At 40.0% G+C, this 21,021-nt stretch overlaps 1 long non-coding RNA gene across 2 annotated transcripts; it reads left to right on the top strand.

Moving 5' to 3' along the window:
- The first annotated feature begins 201 nt into the window (after positions 1-201).
- On the top strand, positions 202-20,956 carry LOC309437735. 2 transcript variants are annotated; one of them, XR_014183611.1, is made up of 4 exons: positions 202-367; positions 2,577-2,671; positions 20,429-20,584; positions 20,859-20,956. It is a non-coding gene; the product is annotated as an uncharacterized lncRNA (long non-coding RNA). The 2 variants fall into 2 exon arrangements; XR_014183612.1 differs by lacking the exons at positions 20,429-20,584; positions 20,859-20,956 and adding an exon at positions 5,656-5,914.
- Positions 20,957-21,021: the final 65 nt, after the last annotated feature.

Here is a 21,021-nt window from a genome sequence, read left to right as displayed (position 1 = left end):
AGCCCCACTCATGCGCCCTGCTTTTCCATTGGCTACGCCGCCGTAAACAGTAGCTCCTCACTTCGCGGCCGTTACAACCGCCCGGGGGGTGGTGTCAGGGAGACATCGCGAGAGCTGCGCTGCCCCTCCGCCCCGGGGCCGCCCTCCGCCCCGGGGCCGTCTCGGAGGCGGGCAGCCCCCTTCCCGAGCGATTCCCCAGAGCGAGGCGGACCGCGGGTGTCCGTGCTTTCCCGCAGACCGGGTGAGGCGCTAAGGCGGTCTCCCGGCGTTCCGCGAGCTCGGCAGCTTTTGAGGCCCTTTCGGTCCGGTATTCTGTGGGGTTCCTCTCTCCCTGTCAGCGCAGGCAGCCGCCGCATCGTGCCTGGAGGTACGAATCAGTAACGTACTCCTCAGGATGAGACATATTTTTTTTCCCATAGAAATAACTATTAATGATTCCCTTTCCCGAAATACTTATGTCTGTTGAACAATAAAAAATTAACTTAATGGAGGGGTTTTTAATATTGCGAAGTGTTAGAAGTGTTTAAACCAGACTCCTCAAGCTATTTAAAATAATACGCTTCCCCCCCCCGCCCCCGAAAATTGCCTTTTAAAACCAATGAGAACAAGTCTTAATGATTCTTCAATAAATTATTCTTAAAAACCCCAGAAGTCATGGCAGCTTTAGTGTTACACCGTAAGTGATCACCTGTGTTACACCATACATAAACAGCTTTTGAAAACAAACAAAAAAATGACTCAAAATGTAAATTTGAAAACAGGAATGCACGGGTCCATATCCAAAAGTCAAACCAGTAATTATTATGGTTACATTAAATTACGCTAAGTGATACCACAACATACACAATAACAGAGCTTTTAAGAAATGTGTAGTGTATTTTCCAGCATCATATAGGATCATTCTGGAGTGATACCAAAGTGCAGTTTAATCTCTCTGTGTGAAAGTGGCAGTTACTGAAACAAGAGCTCCTGGTTCTTCAGCGAAGAATTGTAGCACACTTGTATAATGCCTGAATCAGACACAAAAGGGAACAGTTCTATTTGTTGACCTAGAAATTCAGCAATAGGACAGAGTAGTTTCTCATATTGCATCTCCACATGGTCTCATCAATCATTTCCCCATTTTGTTTCAAGCTTTAGAAAAGGTTTGAGGGCAGGGGTGTCATACTATTACTGAATATTTATGGCATATTCTTATATTCTTAGTCTTTGATCATCAGGGGGCACAAAAGCTCCTGTTCTCCATTATAAAAATCCTGTAGCTTTCTAGCTGAAGGTAATGTCTATTCACTACAGGGAAAAATGAGCAAATGAATTATACAGTGTAATATCATTTTAGTTTTGTTACTGAGTAACAGGGTGTTCTAAATTGTTCATTCTTATTAAAAGAAAATCCTCACATACACCATTAGCATAATAAGTAAACTATGGCATTATGCAAAAAATGACCAAAAGTACAGTACATATTATTCAGGCCATGAGCTTCATGTCAAGTTTCAAATATCTCCATTTCAGACTTCTGTACTTTCTAATTAGCAAAAGCTCATAATGTGTTCCCACTGTTATCAATGGGAGTTTTTCTATTTTGCAAGAAATAGAGCAGGTTTTCAACACTGTGTTTTGTCTAGGGACTATCTTGAAATGTTCATTTGAATCAGAAAAATGTCAAAATGTCATGCTCCAAAAACCAGTAGCACAGTCATTTTACTTACAATTATATTTATTTTTTAAGAGCTTGGTAATTTTGAGAAAAAGGCATTTCTAAAAGTGGTCATTAAAATTTTCAGTAGGCACTCCGTTTTCTTTCTGTCTGATCTTTGCACTGGCCATATAAGAGAACCCAGAGTCCAATGGTTCCAAAAATAGATATGAAGTTTGAAATGGGGGCCCCTTTTGTCATATATTGTGTTTTCAACTCTGACCTCTAGTTCAGGAGCAACTGTTAGATTTCTAGTCTTGAAAATATATATGTTGAGTTCAGGTCTTTGAAAGCTACCAAGTAGTTTTCAATAATCTATTTTTCGTATTGCATCTAATACTTTATCCTACTTTATTTTACATCAAATCTCACTAATAATTTTTCCCAAATTTACGTACCCACACAGACAAAAATCTTCTGTAGTTGACTGCCAAAGTTTGGCAATTTTGGTGACATCTTTCATTTGTCCTGTAAGGAGTACCTTTTCCTTTATTCCAGGGCCTAGTTATCTGGCAAAATATTACATGCTGGAGATAAATAATACGGTAGGTAATGTAATATTTCTCTTAGATATTTTCTTCTTTTGCACGTGGAAATAAGTAGCACTTTGCTGTGGGAGCCCAGCTCAGTATAATTATGCAGATTAATAGCAATGAAGTATTTTAAAGTACTGTAGCAAATTAAATTACGTTTCTGGCAACATTTTGTTAGCCAGCCAGAGAAAATTTCATGGAAGTGCAGGTTGAGAAACAGAAAAGAAGCTCAATGGGAAAAGTACTGAAAATAAACACAGAGAATGAACAATGAAAAAATGAATGCACTTTATAAAAGTAATTAGAAAAATATCTGAGAAAAATCTTGTATTTTCTCCTCATAGAGGTGAACAACATGTAAAATCATATTCCAGGATCTCAGAAATGTCCCAGAATCTTCCAGCAAAAAAGGAGGAATTGTTTATCTGATATTAGCAAGGTAAGAGATCTTAAAAACACTTTTAAATTACAACAAGAGGAATTATAAATATTGGAGTGACTGAAACATGAGTGTTTTATTTTAGTTCATTTTCACCCGGTTTGTTGTTGGCGGTGTTGTTTTAGTTGGTTGGTTGTTTTTTTTAATATTCAGTCGCATTTGTCCTAACATGTCTTTATGCACATTGTTTGGGTTTTTCTCCACCTTCTCTCATTTGGTTCATGCACAAGAATTTTACATTTACCCAGGATTACTGTACACAGATTGCTCCATTTTTTTTCCCATTTTTCTAGTTGCTGACTGTCAAAACTTGTATCTAGGATTAGCAAAAGCATTAAAAATGCTGGGATATTAGAAGCACCATCTGAAAAGTACCAGAGGGTAAAATTTCCTAGTATTTTTCCTTTGCTGGTTTGGGAGGGAAACAAATAATGTGTTCATTGAGGAAAATCTGCACAACACAGCTGTGGACAGGACAGAATAAAATTTAGAAGCATTAATTATAGTGCGTAAGACCATGCTACTTTTCATTTTTTCTAATGTTAGGCTTCAAAGCCAAGCTAGACTCCAAAAGCAATGTGTGCAGCAGATGAGCTTCAATAAGGGAGTTTGCTGCTGCAGCTGCACCTTTATGGTTTTGCATTACAAACCATTAAAATGTGGAAAACATAAACCCACATGAAATAAATTCAGCAGCAGGCTAAGCTTTTACATGAAGGACTGAAAAACAACCAAAAAGCTAACAGTATGGGAATTAATGAGGAGGAGACTGAGGAGAATAGAAAATACGTTTTTGTATTGAGAAAGGGGAGCATATATATTCTACCAACTCCAGATTTGATTTATCCATTCCCTATATTCTGTAAAGAAATATTTAAATACATGACTGGACATTTTGAAAGTATGTAGTTACTTGGCTCTGTTTCTTGAAATGAAACTAACAGCCTATTATGTCTTCATATACATGCTAATTTTCAAAATAGTATTCATTTACCTTAAGAACAGAAAGTGCTTGAATTGAGCTTTGAGACCACTGATTAAGAGACTGATTTTTTTGAGGTGCATAGAACTTTAAAAGTGAAATTCCGGAGTAATCTTAAATCCTAAATTCATCAAAATTTGAAGAATGGGAATTGTCTCTAAGCAAGAACTCTAGTATGACAGTCTGATTTCTCCTCTGCGTTCACTTACTAACTCATTCCTAGGAAAGCAAACAAGTTTAGGATCTATGCCTCAATTTCTTCTCTTTTGAAAGGGTGGGAGTGTACTGACCTTCCAGATTAAAGTTTGTAGGTAGTAACTCTCAAAATATGTGACAAAAAACACTTTAAGTGATACAATAAATACATATTTTTCTGACTCGAGCTGCCTAATTTTTAAAAAAGCAATTTTAGGGTTTCTTATTGTGGAACGGTCAGTCTCAAATGTTTTTTCATGAGTTTATTTGTACTTACAGTCCCTTCAGATATATTGGGAGAAATGTTTTCAAGTACAGTCATCACCAGATGTACATGCATCATTATTATCACAGATATTTTCATTACCAGGCCAGTCATTATTTCTCCAAACCCCCATGTCTATAGAACCATGCTAGCCATAAAAATAATAGGTTTTCTTCTGCTTTGTTTCTCCTGTAGAAGAAAAACGCACAGGAATCACATTAAACATTAAAGTGAAATCACTAGTAACAATTGCAAAATCTCTTCCACAATCTCTCCCAGGTCATTGCACCTGCAAAATGCCATGCAGTTCAGGTTTAATCTGAATCTGTTACCTTTCTGTACACTCAGAAGGTAGTAAGATAGCGTGCAGTTGCTGCCAAATATCTCCTGCCTTACAAGCCACCCACCATGCCTGGAAAGACAGGCAGCACAGAGCCTTCAAGTGGAAGGCTTCAATATACCTTGGGGCATTCTTTAATGACACAAACCACTTCTGCAAAGTCTCGATAACTCAGCTTTTAAGCTTGGAGCGTGGCCAAGCTCTCTCCAGCTCCCTTCTCACCACACTTCTGTTGGCTGAAGCATGCACTCACCAAATTTTTAGAACTGCCCGTCAGCAGAGACACAGTGCCAACCCTATTCCTATTCTGTTTAGATAAAGACAGAGCTTAGTCCTCACCAGTCCTACATTTTGCTTATTAAGTAGCAAATGGAGGAAACTGTAGTTATCTATTACAAACACAGTACCTGCTTCAGCTATTTTTTTTTCTAGCAGGTATCAAAGGAATCAGTTTGCAGATCATACTGATCTCAAATTACAATGCCTAGTCTTATTTGGGAACTGCCCATAATATACATTCAGATTTTGTAATGTCAAAGGTTACAAGGGCATTAGATAGATGGGTTAGACACAGTATTTTCCATGAAGCAAGATCCATAAACAGTTGTAGCAGTGTTTTAAGAGGTGGCACCTGTCACTGTTGGAACTCTTGACAGTACAACTACATGACATACTCTAGCCTCTTGTAGAAACATGCAGAAACCTCATAACAATCCTTTATGAATAAATTCCTGTGCCAAGAATATCAGTTATATCTGATGTAATTGACTGTTAAGGAAAAAAGGCCATGTGGTTGGAGCAGAGGATGGGGAGACAGAAATTTTTGGCAGAAGGCAAATATTGTGGTACTATATGGTAAAGAACTCCCTGGTATCTCTACTCTCAAGTTACAAGAAACTGGCTGCCTGATTTTCAACAGTAAAAGATCTGAGTTTTGGAGCAACTCTAACACCCATTGATTTAGTGGGCGTCCTCATAAATGGGTTTCCCAATGGTGATAACAACAAAAAAAAAGAAGTTAAAACCAAGACAGTTCAGATGCAACCATCTGGAGTGGCATTTTCCACTGCAAAGGTTTAAAAGCCAGTGTTTACTTTGCATAGAACTGATTTTTTTGTCTGGGTCTTTAGGGAAATAGAACTTAACTGATCCCCAATATCACCAATGTTTCTATCAGTGTCTGTATCCCTTCCCTCCTACAGAATCCAAGACAATAACTCAGCAGAGAGGGAAGAAACATCCTGAATTGCTCGCCTGTATTATTTAACCAGAGAATCCACATGGATGATGATGATGATGAATGGGTTCACTGCCAGGAAAAGCTTTGACTGATGTGTGCTCTTGAGGCACCAGAGAATGCAACTGTGAGATACAAATCCACAGGAAAACAAACTTCATTAGCTCCACTGCTTACAGAACTGCATGTTTTTTTAACCTGTCATGTATTATTCTGAAACCAAACTGAAATCCAGTCCTGCATATATTACAGTAAGGAGATTATAGTGAATAAGTGCTTTCATGTGGAGAAAATGCCTGATATTTTAAAGCTCTGTACACTAATGGAGAAAGGTGTAACATAAACTCATTTTTTGAAGATTAAGTCAGACAAATCAGAGGAAAAGGTGCACATTTTCAGCTGAGAGAGCAAATAACCTTAGGAGCAGACAACTAAGGTGAGTGGAGATTCTCTGATTTTTTTTATGTTTGCAAATCAGATCTTTCTTTTTGAAAGATTTACTTTAACCATATACATATTATTAATTTCTCTCCATAATAGCAGTTTGAAATCTTCTACTCAGGAAGTTAGACCAGATGAGAGCATGTTTCTGTCTTAAACTTTATGAGAAAGCAAGAGGTGGGCAGTGAGGCTTGCAGGGGAGACCCACTGTCATCAGTAGAAATAACAGAAGGGAAATAACGTGACTGAATATAACACTAAAGAGCTCACTGCCTCAGCATATCCTTAGGGTGAGGCAGGGCACATCTGTTTTAGATGCCTGTAGAACATTTGGCACCTGGCAGATCAGTTTAACAAATTTTGTTTTCATGCTCAAATATATTTAAATATTTTCAGTTGTCCTCATTTGAAACAATCAACAAATACACTGGTTAGACATAAGTCTTCAAAGAGCAAAGTAGGGCCACCTTTTTTCCTCACATTTTTTAAGCCTTATTGCTATAGGAGACTTCCACGAAGAGGCTTAATGACATCAATATGAACTCTTGCCTAGGGAGCACCAAGTCCTGAGTGCTACTTACTATTAAAAAGACAGACATAATACATTCAGGTTAATTGGAGAAGACAGCAAGCCAGATATTGCAGGACTGATACTGGTTATGAAGTCTTGTCCTGTTCTTCAGGTTTTGTTCATATAGAAATATCTTGAGAAGAAGCACTTCAAAACAAAAGTATGTATCTTTTGTGTGCAACCAAAAATGTGGTTGCTTTCAGTGGGAGTCAGTCAGGCTGTTTCGTAAAAACAGCACAGCCTCTTAATGTAGGATTCTCCAGTACAGTGCAGTTGACTTTTCTGTAAGTCATCCATGATCCTGAATACTATCCTGTAGCAACAGCCTGCTTTAGTCTCTCAGAGCCCACACCTATGTGTTGCCTATGTGTAGATTAAGGTCACTGCAGAGAAGAGGTATGAGACCAGGACTGGGAAATCAGGCTCAGAATGCTGTCATTCTTCAATAAGCGAGCTAAGGACACCTTGATCATAGATGGGAGAACTTTTGCAGTTTCTGTATGGCCATGGGCATCAAGCAGGCTCAGCACTAGGGTTACAGCAGTGTGACTCATGCTACCCACCACAACTTGCCAAACAGTGAGACTTAGCTGCTGGTGGCAGGCATCAGAAGTTCAAGGTTAATCTTTCAAGTAGAAGAGAAGAAATAGGTTGTTATTTTCCAGGTCAGTGAAGCTGTTCCTGTCATGTTCAGAGGAAAATTATTTTGGCACTCAGCAAATCCAACAATAGAAAATGTCAAAAGCTACCTGGAAATATCTGGGACCAGAAGGAGAGCCTGCTGCATTAAAGATCTCTACTCAAGGCAGATATCACTTTCCTGAACAGGGGACTACCTGTTCAGTAGGTTTATTTGCCCTCAGCCCTATAACAGACCACAGGGGCAGGAAAAAAGTCACTGCAGCACAGGGTAGTTTTATAGCCAAATAAAAGTATCTATTGTCAGGCTTTCCTGGAAAGGCTGGACTACACCATCAGAAATTAGAGGCAGCTCAGAGCACTTAAGTGTCTAATAGGGACATATTTCCTGTTTGGCAGATGGCTGTGCTTCAATTGTCTGTGCATGGAGTGGGCCCTCAAATAGAGCAACAGCACCTGTAAAAAGAGCAGAACTGTCTAAAGAGGCTAAATGCACCAGGAATGACTATGTGAAGTCTGGAGTGAGGAATTGCTTCTAAGACAGCATCCTAAACCAACATCAGTCCTTGTCATTCATTGCTTAATGTTTGAGGGCATTATCTCAGAATCATGTCTGTTTGTCAAATCATGTGCTAAACCCACTGCTGAGTGGGAAATATGAAAAGCAGCTCACCAGTGTTTCACTCCCACTTCTAATGTTGTCTCAGAGTTCAGAGATTGTTTCTAAGGAGGAACTCCTCCATCTCCTCCCAAGACAGATGAAAGTTGATGGAATTACTCACCTACCTGAAAGACCCCAAGGCCCATAATGAAATCCTCCAAGCTGTTGAGGCATCGTATCTGTCAAAGATGTTGACTGCCTAGATATCTTCTGGTGAATGGCAAGCTCAGGCTGCTGAAAGGCCCAGTTGCCTTAAAAACCTCTGCTGGATGGCAGGCTTCTTGAGGCAGAGCAACAGTACCCTTTTTATTCTTTAAGGATACCTTTGTGTTCAGAAACCTCTTGTCCTTCAATCTGACAGTCATCCTGTCTACCTGCTGGGATCAAGGGGAAGGCCAGAGTCTTGGATATGTCAAGGTTCAAGAGAATGTCTTCCCAACTGCTGTTAACCAGGCCCTAGGTTCTCGTGTTGAAGTTACACAAACTTCACTTTTTTCACACATATCCAAGACTGAAACCATGCTCCATCTTTCACAACAACTGTCCAGTCATACATCCTATAATCCGGGATGGTCTGGCTGTTTAGTGTGTCCAGGTGGGACATGGCCTCCCTCCTGCTGCTGTTGAGATGCACTGCACTAGGAAATGGGACAGTTGCATGGCTGAGTTTTTATATGTAGTGTAGCAAACAGGTGCAATCTGCAGGCTCAGACTATGGCTGTGTAATGCTCCAGGCTGCAGGCTCCTGAGCCTCTGCTGCGGATGTGCCGATGCCCTGGCCACTGTCCTCAGCTGCTGGTCATACTTGTCTTGCAGTCCCAGTCTGACTGACCAGGCCTTGACCCAGGAGCACTCCTGGGCATGAACAGAGTCACTAAGCAGATGGATTTGGCCTCATGGTGCCTCTCAGGACTCTTCGTGAAGGACCCTGACGATCTGCCTTCTGTGGCAAACAGCCTCCCTAGTCAGCCCCTTCTGCACTTTGCAGTGATGTGGTGTGTGACTGGTACTCTTGTCAAGAGTCAACTTGATAGGAACCGTGGTTCTTATTGTTACAACCTGAGCTCTTTCCTGCAAGATGCTGCACATGGCATGTTACAACAGAAGTTAATTCTGTAATTCTTCACAGTAGCACACAGCGAACAGCTTGTGCAAGACACTTAAGAGATTTCTATCCCAGGGTCACATTTTCTGAAAGCTACTGCATAGCACAGGTTTAAATTGTCTTAAACAAACAAACAAAACAAAATAAAACAAAACAAAAAATAGGAAAAAATAAAAAAAGATAAAAACTGAAACAATAGAAGGGAGAGCGTTGTCCCTGTCTTTTGGGGAATTTATTCCCATTTAAACAACCTCAGTGCTGGAAAATTTTTTTAAGCATTTCTTCCATCAGGATTATTTTGTGGCCTGGCAGAGTCCCTTTAAATGCTGGCAGTAATTCTTTGCCCTTACTGCTTGCCACCTCCAAAATACTAATCAACAACCACAGCTATGTACCAGTTGTTACAGAACCATCTGTGCAGCCCTTGATTTTTTTTTTTTCTTCCAGATTGCCATCCTCCTCCTGGAAACTGCAAATGGGACAAAATATTGTAGCAATGTTACACAATAGGGCAATATATTGTTAGTGGCTAAATACAAAAGAAAGTTTAGAGTAGTGGCTGATGACACCTCAAGCAGCCCAAGTCTGCAAAATTAAGATGACAACAATTGTATTGAGCAACAGACAAATACTTAAGGCCACTGAGCCTCCCTTTGAGTGTGAAGTCTGATTTCTACAATACCTCATTCAGTTTTGGAGGAGCTGAAACTCAGAACCTGAGACTAGATTATTTGTTTCCATTTTGGTGATTTCAGTATCATCTCAAGCTTAGCCTGAAGCCTGGAAATCAGTAATAAAAATACAAATTGGGATGTATTTTTGTGGATCACACTGATCTGTAATTGCCCTCTCTTTTTCTACTTGAAAACAGAAAGAAATCTTTACTTGTACCTGTGTTGTTGGTTATGACTTGTTTCAAAGAGGCTGATTACTTCTGTCTTTCTATGAGAAGCCTATCTTTTCATTAAAAAGGATTAAGAGATATAAAAGGCTCTGAGAATCAAAATTCAAGAACAGCCACACTCGTTACTGATTACTTAAATCAGAAAAAATGGGCAATTTTGTAGAAAATAGATGCAGAGTTTCAGTGAGAAAAAAGCAGCAACCCTGATGTAGGTTTGCAGTGTTAGCTAAAAATAACGTAACATTCTTGTGGTCAAATGCATGCTTAGGTAATTAGCTCATTTGATTCACAGAATATTAGTTTGAATAAATACAGGGCTCCAGAGGGCTCCAGAGCTCATTCTCTTTTGTCCTCAGGGAAGTGCCCACATGGTGTAATCCCAGAGAAGACAGCAGTTTTGCCTGGGCCCCCAGGGCATGGAGCTCATCCTTTACCACACATGACTGCATGATGTCCCTTACTGGCTGCCATCCTGAGAATCTACTAATTCAATTTCTCAGCATATTCCAACTTGTTCTCTCTGATTTTCTAAGTCCTGAGAGTTCAGGCAGTTAATGTGTTCTCTGCTAGAGGTGATTATCATATTAATTAGTCACGCTCCAAAGCTTTATATGGAATAGACTGAAGCATTTAACAGCCAAAAGTTATAAAGCCACCTCCTAGAGTTATGTGAAAGTGACACCACAAATAGAATCTTCACCAGAGTTGCTCACCACAGAAGAAGTGATTCTCCCTCTGGCCACAGGGAGCCAGGCAGCCACCACTGTGAGCCCAGGGAAGAGGACAAACCCCAGGTCTCTAAACTCTCTGCCACAAGTTACAGGGATTGCTGTATCTTTGAAGTGACCTTACTGGTTGCACCTGGGCTCCCGTTAGCTGTTTTCTCACCAGCTCCTGCTGAGAATCTTGCATTGCTTTTAGCCAAGGATATAGAATGCTTATGTAGCAAACTACTTGTACCTACTTGCTCACAGAGTGCAGAGTGTCACCATAATTGTAAGTTCCTTTTGGACTGCAATTTTAAGGTCACTCTGCAAGATGAAGGATGACCATTAATCTATGAAGCCTTAAGAAACAATAACAGTTGCTTGACCCTAGAGAATAATCCAGGTTTTGTGTAATCACACCAAGCAGATCACTTTTAAACATTTAGTTCTCTCAGTACAGTACACCAGTAGCATCATAGACCAGAAGGCCTAACCATTATCTCACCCTCCTTAGTTTTGGTATTAAGGTACTGGTCTGGTAGCACTCAGCTTCATAGTGCTTTCTAGACAAGACCATCACATCAAATGCATTCAGCAGCATTAGCTTCTCTCTCAAGACCTCTCTAACTGGCTCTTAAAGACAAGATTTGTGCTGCATTTTCCTGTTTTCTCTTTCCATATTGTTCCCACCAAATTTCAGTTTGGTAACCTGGAGGATCTGAGATTGTGTAGATCTTCAAATGAGGGTAGAAAAAACTTAAATGAACCAGCAACTTGACAGAGAGACATCCAGGGAAAAACTGATTAAGGTCCACAGAGGGATCAGTTTCCCTTGTTTTCTCCTCAGCATACGATGAGATTTTCCTTTATATACACTACAAATGTAGAAATAAGCCTCTTTGGGCATTTTAATTCTAGCGAGGCATCTAAAGATATGTTCTTTCATTTATTGAGATACTTAACATTCATTGTCATGCAATCTCACTTATCAGAGTGCTTAAGTGTATGCCTGGATTTTGTCTAAGAGTTTAAATATTGAGACAGTTAGTTTGGACTAGTAGGTCTGCTGAACTGATTCTCACTGTGCTGGGTTAGAGGAGTGGTGATAGTGCCATGGACCTGCCTAGTGTCACATTAATTGACAATTAATTGTTGATACAGAAATTGTGCCTGCTAATGCTGAGTTTCAGTCTGTTGCCACATCTGCTGCTCATTTCTTCTCTCAAATGGAAGTATAACTGCTTGAAAGTGCAGATGTGGTCTGTAAAACTGAAGTCTCAGTCCAAATATAGCCTCAACTCCAAATGTCCTCAGCTTTGTCTGAAAGCTAATACTTCCTAAATGAAAAGGTCCCTCTGTTTCTCTGTGGAGATAAAGTGTATAGCACAGGACTGTTCCTCAGAGGACTTCAAAATTGCTCTGTGACCAAATGATGTTTGACGTTTCATTCACCACTCTGCAAGGCTCCTCAGAGGGCTGAACTACTCTCATTTCTGCCACGGAAGCAAAGCCACCATTTCACTTCCCTCAAGCTAAACAGTGTATGATGGGCAACAATTCAGAATTAATTTGACAGTAATGGAGATGACAACTATTACTGTGAGGTATTTCTGCTATGAACATTGTCATCCTGTCCTCATTTCACCCCCCCCACTCACAAGTTTTGGTGTTACAAGGAATCTCTGAACAGCAGACAACCCCATATACAATGCATACTCATATACATTACTGTCTAGGCAGAACAAACACTTCGGACTTGATGGCCTCTGTGGGTGCCAGAGCCCTAAAGTCCCACAAAACTGCAACTCTAACTTGGAGATAGAAAACAATCAGCATGGGGCTACAAAGTGCATAACACACATGGATCCATGGGAAGTGTCATATTCTTCTAAACAGGAGACCAGCATAGAATCATAGACTGATTTTGGCTGGAAGGGATTTTTGGAGGTCACATGGTCCAACACCTTGCTCAAATCATAAGACATCTAAGGCTGTTCCGATTAGGAAACTGTAGAACATTTTATTTTCTTTCTGGCTCTTTTTCCACTAACGATGCCCAAAACAAACTGGTGGTAAAAGGATGCATTCTGTGTACATAGCTAGGAAAAACAGTAGAGGTTAAATTTAAAATATGCACAATTCCTTTCTTTCTAGCACTGGTATCAATGCACAATGAATAGTGTTGAGGCCGATGTAGTCATAACACCAGACATTACTGTCTATCATCCCTACATAGTATCAGTGGATCTTCTCCCTATCTACAATGATGTGATTTATTTATGTATACACAGTAATTTAGGTCTTGCAACCCTGAGAATGAGGGCAAAGTCCTGAAATAATGAATGTCCATGGGCAGGGGTGTCAAACTAATTTTCACCGGGGCCCACATCAGCCTGGCAGTTGCCTTCCAAGGGCCAAATGTAATTTTAGGACTTTAGTTACGTTTATACAGCTTCAGGAAACAAGATTATTTTAGGGGGGTTTTACAAATATAACTTCTACAAGAATAACAGAATTGCCTATTTGGTCTAACGAGTAACGTATCTGCTACTTGCAGGTAGCAATTATTTCAGTAGGCTACAACCTGAATACAATAATCTAGCTCCAGATTTATGTCCTTCCTTTCCTTTGAACGAGGACAACAGGAAGGCCAGTTATCCACGTGCTGCTGTTAAAAACTGTGAGGCATGTTTTTATCTAAACCCTCCCTGCTGGTTTTCCTGTGTGGCCACAGGCAATTCAGGCACAGTGGCTGCGTCACTTGTGTTTCTCTGGAATGAGATGAGCTCTGCCACCAATGTCACAGCAGACAGGTAGTGGTCAAGATTTTGCTCTTTTGATTGGTTGTAGCATAGAAGAGCAAGATGCTTTCATAATTAACATTCTCATGCTTTTATCCTGTAGTAATTTATTGCACAAACCAAGAACTATTCCTCAAAGAAATGCAGAAGCTCTTTCATGAGCAAGAGGGCCAATGATTGCTGGATTCCTATAGATTCGAGTTCTTTGTCTCCCAGACTCTGGTGCATGTTCCCCTGAAATGCCCGCTGGGCACAGACAGCACACACCGCACTTAGTGTGCAGCCATCCACAGAGCGGCCAGTTTATATAAAAAGGCCAGGTTCTAGCAAATGCCTGTATTCTGCCTGATTTTTTTTCTCATTAAGCTGGGGAGTCTGCCCTCCGTACAGCTATCAATTTTTCAGTAAAAAACCCTCTTAGGATCATATTTGAAACTTCTGTATGATTTAAACACAGCTGAGAATGGGCAGTAGACCTGAAAGCTGTGGGGCAGGGTAACAACAGATGGATCAGCCTCAAAAATCATCTCTTCTTAGGCAAATGAGCATTTTTCTCCCATCCCTAATGCGTGGGATGGAAATGCAACATGAAAACCCCCCAGACAACCTTCTGTTTTATGGCAATAAAATGTAATATGATACTCTAAAGGCATTTTCATGTTTGAAGGGTAATTTCCCTATGTTGTCATGACAGGGATGAATCCTTTTGCATGTCTTAGATAAGCATTTAATAATGTCATATTATAATATAATCATTCATATTTGTGGATAATCCAACATTCCTACAGCATACTTTATTGCAAATTGCTAATATGAAGTGGATGGAGAACATAATTTTGTCTAGAAATTTTGTCTTGACAAATGTCAACTATGGGTAACCTACAGTTCTAATGCCTTGAAAATATAAAGTGAGCCTAATTTTAGAGCTGTCCTTTGTTACAATTGAATCTAGCTTTTCAGCCTTAAGATCAGTATTCCATTAAGCCACAGGTTGATGATAGAAGTGTCGGTAAAAGTACAAGCAGCAGCCTGTTCTTTGGCCTGGCTAAGTGCAGACAGTCCCAATAATTATTTTAATACATCTTACCCTTCAGGAGAATTATAGTGTAGTGCATTTGTTCTTACAATGTTAGCATTGACAGGAAGCTCATAGGAAAGTTCGGGATTTTTTATGAGAATGCTTTATTCTAAGCTAACAGGGAGAGCCAGGAAGACCTGCAGCTGTATGTGTGCCGAAAGGGAGCAGTGTAACTGGGTAAGTGCCATAGCAGTAAAGGTGTTCATTATCTCAATTAATGTCAGTCAATGTACAAATGTTGTGTATGAAGGTTAAGTGATACGTTGGTGTGTCCAGCTGGATATTACTAATGATTCATTTTAGAGCAAGGGTACAATTTAAATGGATGTTAAATACTTTTGTCGTGAACTTTTGGAGGTACAAACCACTATCATGTCTCGTTTCTCTTACATTGATGTGTCTGTTAGAAATTGCCTTTCAATCACTTCCTTACATGTTCAGCTTAGACATAGCCTGCAGCACACTTTCTGGAAGCTTCATGCTTGCTTTGCTGCTATATTTTGTGTCAAAGAATCTAAAAATGGATTCTTAACTTTTTATAGATCATTGCAACTACATGGATATGACTCAAGCAGAGTTGCATTAAGAAATAGTATCTTTTATTATTCAGTCTAGTAAAATACATTTATTTTCTCAACAGGCCTTTCCTAATATCTTTAATGGAAAACCATACCATATAGTTATCATGTGACCCCCAATTAATGAGAATTGGTTCCAAATTCTTCTGATTAGGGTCACCTTTAGTTCAGTAACTTCAGTAACAGTGTGACCATTTGCTCTGTGCTTCTCAGTGGTACAGATCATGGAATTCTGCACAGTCCCTGTGAAAGCAATCAATCAGTCAATCAAGCAATCAATCCTGTCGCCTGTTGGCTCACACAGATAGCTTAGTCATCTCTGTGAAAGGTTTCATTTTTTAAATGAAAAATTCAGATGAATATTGCTGCTTTAGCTGTCTGTGATTCAGCTACTTGTAAAAAATAGCAATGTCCTCTAATATTCATTGACTGAATAGTACTGGTGTACTGGAGTGATCATCAGAGTAAGATAATTTGTAATTTTGTGTGAAAATAAGGTATCAGTGTCCAGAAGATCTGAGCACGCAGTTTGTGGTTGCATGGGACATGCACCAAGGGAAGAGGAAGCCTAGAAGACAAACCACAAGGTGCTGGATCCAGATTAAACCTCTCTTGAAATTGATAGCCCAGTGTTTCTGCGGTGAAAGTCATATTGGTCCCATCCAACGGGTAACACCAACGTGTTTCCCAGCCTCTGTAGTTTCACTTTAGACAGGATCATGGAATCTGGTGTTTGTTTGATCCCTCCTGAAGCTAATTCAGCATATTGTACTGGTAGAAATAGCTAGTTTTGCTTTAGGTGGGCATAAGGGTTTTGTCAGTGTTTTTCAGTGCAGAACTCAAAAGCACAGGGAGGCAAAGTCACTTGGCAGGCCAGAGGGGCATGGCTTTCAAGTCTCTTCCAATGCCAGCCCAGTGGACCAACCACAAGGTTTCATGTGTTGTTTCAAATATTTGAAATGGCCTCCAACATTTCAGTGTCAAAATCGAGAGTATTCTGAATTGGGCCCTTCATTTTCTTCTCTCTCCCTTCCACATTTTTAATCTCTTTCTCTCCGCTGGTACACTAAGTGTTTTGAGGTTTCAGACAAATTTGGAACATTTTCATTTTTAATTTTAATTAGTAGACATCAGAGGACCTGACCCCTTTTATAATAACCATAAGGGTTGAATAATTTAGGTCTGAGTACTCACGGTCAAAATATGTTGCTTAATGTGCATCTTACAATTATCTAACACTGACGTTATAACACCACAGATGTTAAACTAGAAAATCTTCAGAACCCAAAGATCTATTTTCTGTCAATGAACAAATTAAACAATATATGTTTTTAAAATTGAAAATTATTAATGGCCCAGTGACATGGCATTGCATGTAGCAGCAGTGCATCTGCTCGTGTTTAGGTTTGTTCACATTAGCAATAATACTCAGGATAAAGCTGCTTCTGTCTTTAGTACAGGATCTGTTATGTCATGGGAGGTTCAGTGTCTGCAACACAAGCGCAATTACGTAACGGTGCTTCACCCACAGGATCTGATCGCGTGTGTTAGTCAAGAAGGATGAGAGGCAGACGTTTGTAGGGATCAGCGTTCCTGTGAACACATTGGATCAGAGATATCAACAGACACCCCCATGAAAATGGGCCCAAGGAGTGGGTGACCTGGTTTTCTTAAGACATCGTTCTCATTCTTCCTAAAAGTAGGAATGTGATCATCTCTGTTTGGTTATGCTAATCTGCTTTCAAAGCCTGATACAATTTGTCAGAGCAGGCTATTTTATGATTATAATAGCTCTTAACTCAGGGTGTTCTTTCTGCAGGAGAGAAAAGGGAGAGACTGGTCCCCAGGCAGAGCTGCACAGCAGCACCCGTTCAAGCAGAGAGGTGCTACTTACAATATCACTGGCGCATTTGGAGATGTGCAGACGTGGCGACGTGCAGCCAGTTTAACTAAACCATTGTAAGATGGTACATAATTATTTCTACAAAGCTGCTTCCTATCTCCTACATTCAAATCAACTGCTTCAGTCAAGTAATTATTTTTCTTCAGATTTTTGGAAAGAACAAGCTAGAAGTCAAGTGCTTATATCAGAACAGAGTAAAAGGCAGGAAGAGACACATTGTAATACAAATACCATGGGTCCCCTAGCAAGGAACAGTTCAAAAAAGGGCATGGTAGAGCTTTTAATTTGCTGAATAGGCAACCAACCCTCATAAAGGTGAATACTGAGTATTTGTCCCATAACCTCGTCTTCAGTGGTGAGCTGACCAGGCCCTTCTCCTAAAGTCTGTTTTTTTTTCCTTCCCCGAACTTTTTTCTCCTCCTCTAGCTCTGTGTTTGGTAACCTCTCAGACTAGTGCAGCAAGATCTGACAAGCACTATTAGTCAGCCCTCTGCTGCCTCAACTCTTGGCCCATTGTGTTAATACAAACAAAAATCAGGGCCCATTTAAATCATTACACCACATTCTGAACATAACATGTTGCCCATCTACAATTTTTTAATGTAGAATCATAGAATGTCCTGAGTTGGAAGGGACCCATAAGGATCACCAAGTCCAACTTGTGTCCCTGCATAGGACAGCCCCAAAACTCACCAGCAGAGAAACAGAAAGGTGCAGTAGTGAGCTCTTCATCTGCCCCAGATAATTCAGACCATGAATTAAGACCTCAGTGTTCCCCTCCATTGGGGAACCTGGGGCGAGCCAGTACTGTAGATCAGAGAGGCACTGCTACCAGCAGAGGCTGCTTTTGACTGACTGCACATGTCACTGGTAACTGATCACAAATTGTGCTTTAAACATCACATAGTGATGTAGACACGACTTGGTTTGAGAGACTGAGCAGTACTCTTCCACAGGGCATCTCACCCAAGTTAGAGAAGCAGGTGGCCCAGCTTCAGCCTTGGGCATTTCCTTTCAAATTCATTCCCTCCCTGACACATCTTTTGTTGAGAAAAAGCCACTACACAATATAAAACAGAAATTAAACCTCAACACATTTGCTAGCCCCAACATTCGCTCTATACATAACTAATGCTAGTCCTAGATTCCTAAAGATTTAAAATAAAAACATAAAAATTAATGTTTTATAAAGCTGGAAGAAAAGACTTCCCAATACAGTGCAAAACCATAATGCATCCTTTACATCATGTTTATTCATCACTTTAAGCAGCTGTAAATACCACGCTTCTTTTTAATTTGGCCACACATGGACTTACTGCAAAACTTCCAGTTTTATGCAAAAGTTAAAGCAGATTTAAATCTCTAGCTATCCTTCTAAGTCTTGTAGGTTTATCACATGGCTGAATAGAAGTACCTTCCCACCTCTTTACTGTCTGTGTTCTATGGTGCAGTCCTGAGATAAGTGAGTTTTCTTGTTATATGAAGCATAAATATGAGCTGCTACTTTGCTAAAAATCCAGAGAGAACATTGTCATGAGAGTTCTTCCTCAGCTCTGGGATGGCGTGAGGACAGGGGGAAAGTAAGGCTAATAAGTGACCAGCTTCTCGTTGGCTATTTAGCTGAAACATGTATTGTAAAATCTCTCAGTCACTGCTTGAGCCCAGGCTCAAGATCCCACAGCTGTTGGTCTGAGAAATTCCTATTTGGGACAGCACAGCATAGCAGGACAGGTGCTAAACCAATGATACAGAAGCCCAGGCCTTCCTAGTAAATCTGGTTCAGAGTTAGTTTAGCAAATACCTGGTATCTACTGCAGATCAGGTGAACATAATGTAACAAAATGTAATTAGTCTGCATCACCAGAAACGACAGTAACCAGATCTTTTAAAAGAACAAATATGTCCAGTCCAAAATCTCAGCACAGATGTTATCATCCTCTTATTTACACTTCTCCTTTTGGCGAGGATGAAGGACTCCAACATTTCAGTACTGGAAACTTCCATTGATGATGCAAGTTGGAAGAATGAGACTGGGTGTCCTAAAGGACTGAGGTAACAGAGCCTCTGCAGAGCCATAGCAGGGGTGGCGATAAGGTCATTCAGAGACTAAGGTCTTAAGGGATCCAGATGCAGCTGGTGGCTATTAGCTCTTCTTTTAGAAACCTTCTCCAACCTCCAAATGAAAATAATTAGATAGAAATAGCAGGTTTCTCTCTAACTGCAGCAGATAATTTCTGGAAGGATTTTACATTTAGGAAGTGTTCCGCAGAGACAATTATAATCTTAAAGAAACTGTGGACTTTGCCAAAAGTCAAGACTCTCCTACAGTTTGGCCTGTGCAAATATGTTTGTGGCAACTCTTTGTTTGGAGTACAAAGAACAAACAACAGCCAGCAAGTGGACCACAGCCTTGTGCACAGCTGAAACCATAATTTTATCCTTCATGCTAGACTTTAGTTTCTCCATATGCTCTTAAGCTGCTTGTTTTCAAACTAAACCAGGATCCTGGGCATGAAATAGCAATCCAAATGTTCAATCACCCTGGTTTTAGCACCATGGGGATTTGGTTGACTGAGGCAAGAGCAGCACAATTCAAATCAGACACAGTTTAACTTTTGCTGAGATGAATGCCACATTCTGATATAGGCGAAATCCTGGCCTATGTCTTATCTGAAAAAAAAGTAATTTATAAAAAAGACTACTTTACTAACTGTTATTATAAATCCTCATAGGATACCAGGATTCACCCTGCTTTCCCAACCAAGATTAATCACCAGAAAATAGTTTGTCCACACCACTGCTTGTATTGCAAATGATTCAAGCAGCTCATGTAGCATAGTGGGGATGCACCTCATTATCTTGCAAGCCCCTTGGAAAATGCGCTGGAATACAGGGACCTACTAGAGTGCTCCAGTTTTTAGAATCACATATCCATGGAGATGATGCCCTCATGAGAGCAAGCCATCCTAAAAACACAAGTAACTTGGGTCAGGTAGGGATAAAAGTAAATTAAGTGTGAAAAGTGCAAAGTTTTATAAAGGTTTGTAAGGACAGGAGAAAGAGTCACAGTTTACTTTTCTGAACTCCTTCCTGAAAACATTCAAGGGCAGATATTAAGCCAACAAACTGTAGACACTGGGCCTACCCACTTAACCTAGTGTACGTTTTCTGGGCCAGGCTGCATTTGCAGAGAGGCCCCAGGTGGAAGAAGCAAGCTGGCTTTCTATCCCTGTCCTTTTCTGAATGATATTTAACGATCCCTTAAAAGCTATGAGTCCCCTTTCCCATTCCTCGAAATGTATAAAATCCTTTTGTCTTTCCCACTGATCTGACTTTTTTTCTGCCTCCAGCTTTCCAGAAATGCAAATCTCTTCCTGTCAAAAAGGAGATACCATCTTTGATATTTGATTGAATCACTAGCTGTCAGTGCACAAGGCAGGAAAGAGAGTAAGCCAGTCTCCTTGCGGAACCTTTCCATACGGAGAACATAGATTTTGCATAAGCATGTAAGTCAGCTCCTAGTCTTTATGGAAACACGTATCTAAGACTCCTGCACAGACCTTACTGCTTGCTCATTAACTTAGTCTTAACTACAGTTATCACCACGGTAACACATCTGGGGTAACTGACACCCAACTTTATCTTTGAGGCGTATATTGACAGCATTGATCTAAGAACATGGGCTCCCATTTGAAAGAAATGTGGGGTGGGTTTATTTCTTTTATTTCCCCTTGTTTTGTTTTGTTTTTTTTTAATTGAAATACATGTATTTTTTTCTAGGAAGAAAGTCTATGTACTATCTTGAATCCTGATCATGGAAGATACAGCTGTAATATAAAGCATTTTGCATTGACAACAATTTAGCTCCTTTGCAAAAGCACAATGCTTTAAAATTATTTAATAATTAATTTAAAATTATAAGAATCTTAATTAAAAATCAATG

This window comes from Streptopelia decaocto (assembly GCF_964273445.1).
Source record: "Streptopelia decaocto genome assembly, chromosome: 3".
Taxonomy (NCBI): Eukaryota; Metazoa; Chordata; class Aves; order Columbiformes; family Columbidae; genus Streptopelia; species Streptopelia decaocto.
This window is presented reverse-complemented; position numbering and strand designations above follow the sequence as displayed.